Source organism: Chiroxiphia lanceolata, chromosome Z, assembly GCF_009829145.1.
Source record: "Chiroxiphia lanceolata isolate bChiLan1 chromosome Z, bChiLan1.pri, whole genome shotgun sequence".
Lineage (NCBI taxonomy): Eukaryota > Metazoa > Chordata > Aves > Passeriformes > Pipridae > Chiroxiphia > Chiroxiphia lanceolata.
This window is the reverse complement of record NC_045671.1, coordinates 53,553,761-53,556,124: the sequence shown is the minus strand read 5'-3', so window position 1 is coordinate 53,556,124 and position 2,364 is coordinate 53,553,761. Positions and strand designations below refer to the sequence as shown.

Below are 2,364 nucleotides of genomic sequence, written 5' to 3'. Positions count from 1 at the left end.
GACATGGATTTCTTTTCGTTTACTTCTGCATTAAATCACGATGCCATACCTTGTATTTTTTTCCTTTATTTTCTTCCTAATTCCCATTATTTCTTTCACCTCACACCACACTTCTATAGCAGAGTTAAGTTTCCAGGTGGGAAATCTGTGAAGAATTGCAGGTAAAAGTACAGAAAACAGAAAGATTCAAAAATGATACACTTTAATACATTGCCAGTTATCCCAATTTTAATGTAAGTTCTGTGATATTTGCCTTTTTTCCTTTCAAGCTTGGGCTGCCATAAATAAAAATCTATTATAAGAATCACAGTGCACTTTTAACTAAAATTCCAGACATTTCTAGCCCTCATAACTGAAAAGAAACCACAACCAAAGTCAAAAAACCCCTCAAACTTCAGAAGAGCAAAAGAAGGACTAAAGGCTAAAAAGGGAATAAAAAAGATTATTTCCCTGCCAAACTTCTTTTAAACAAGAAAACTTGAAAGCATTATTATAATTCACAAAATATTTACAAAAAATGAAGAAACCCTTCAAACAACTATTGCTATCCTCATACTGTCACTTAAAAAGGAATCCATTATTTAAAGTATTTTCTGTTTTCTAAACAAATGATGATTAAGCCCAGTGAACACACTAAGGTAAAAATTAAGACACACTTCCCAATTGTATAGCTCTGACTGTTTAGACAGCATTAAGACTTGCACCATACAATGCCTATTTCCTGTGGCAAAATGTAATACTAGCATGCCCTTATTTCTCACTATACCCATTCACTTCCATGTTTCCAATACTGTCTCTGTGAAAACTGTGTCTAAATATCGCACCTCTTTCTCAGATTTTTTTTTGAAAAACATAAACTGAAGATGCATTGGATTTGGATAGAGATTTTTATTTCTTGCAGAGTATTGGTGGTAGACCACTTAGAAGGCTAATTAGAGTTTTACATTGCGTTGTGTAATTGCCTTTATATTTAGGAGGTTTTTGCAATTTTTGTTCTCTTCCCATCACGTAAAAGTAGGAAAAGGTGAATAAAAGGCCTTGGAGTTCCTTAAGCATCTGAGCTTCTGCAGTGACATGCTTGCCTCTAGGGACATCTTCCCAATGGGGAACTTGCAGGACCTGCATAAGCTCAGAACAATAAAATTTATGCACACAAACATATTTATCAATGACAGAGTAGCCACAGGAGGATCTACACTGATGTAAATCCACTAGTATTTTTTTTTCTAGGTGGACAAACTCTAGCAATGACCCATTGTTTACACTTCTTCATTAAAAGCTGTTGGCTCTTCAAGCAATTCCACTCTATGGATGATGGAATCTTTAGAGAACTCACATCAACCAAGCACTGAAATCTCTACTTTCTTCCAGTTGCATACCTTTTAGAAGCTATACAGTTTTCTATCAGCAGATGGCCATGTCGTTTTACAGCTATTTTCCCCTTCTGATTCTTTGGATTAAATGTTAGAAAGACAAAAGATCATAGCCAGCCCAATGTGATCTCTTTATGTATTTCTGTCTTGTATTTCCATCACAAGGTCAGCTTTCTTTTAAAGATTAGTTAGGTAAGGTTTTTCTGCAGGCATTCAATAAATTTTAAGTGTTAACTGCAACATTTCTTAATGATAAAGTTATAGTAAATATTAATAAGAAAAATCATGGTCAGGTATTAGTACCTGTTAAGAGGACTGTTAGCTGCTTTCAGATTCTTGAGGTTTTTCAGAAATCCACCTGAAAACAAAGAAAACCCATGAATTTTCTTTGGTATTATTCCGCTCTGAACTGTAGTAGCAAAAAGACTTCTCAGAAAACTGTTCTTCACACAAGTAAAATATCTGGTTGGTAATATACTCAGCTGTGATACAGAATCTTTGATCTGAGATCTGTGGCTCCTGCTGACAGTAGATCCTATCTCAGGTCTAGAAAACTTCCTTAGGACAACACCAAATCCAGGAAACATTTTAATTTATATATATATATATACTTTCTTCTTAGAGTCACGAGCCATTGGTATGTGGCACAGTGTTTGCTGTAAATTCTCATCAGGCTGAACAAAGACACCAGACATATGTCAGGGAATGTTTGTGCTTTTATTGTATTGTTGCCATAATTCTGGCAGCCAGCTCACTATTTAGACCAAAAGATGTTGGCTAACAAACACTTAAATTCTTACAATACATTTTCTCAAAAGTGGTGGCTAACAAGCCCTTAATTTTATACAGTACACCTCAATAAGTTCTCAATTCCCACAACACACTTCTCAAAGGTGCTGGCTACCAAACCACAACACATGACCAAAGGTGCTGGCTCACAATACACCACTTCTCAAAGATGTTGGTTAACAAGGCAAAACACACTTCCACA

At 35.4% G+C, this 2,364-nt stretch overlaps 1 long non-coding RNA gene across 1 annotated transcript; it reads right to left on the bottom strand.

Moving 5' to 3' along the window:
- Positions 1-871: 871 nt before the first annotated feature.
- Positions 872-1,438, bottom strand: LOC116780641. Its single transcript, XR_004354550.1, has 2 exons — positions 1,380-1,438; positions 872-1,119 (listed from the first exon to the last, which is right to left on the bottom strand). It is a non-coding gene; the product is annotated as an uncharacterized LOC116780641 (long non-coding RNA).
- Positions 1,439-2,364: the final 926 nt, after the last annotated feature.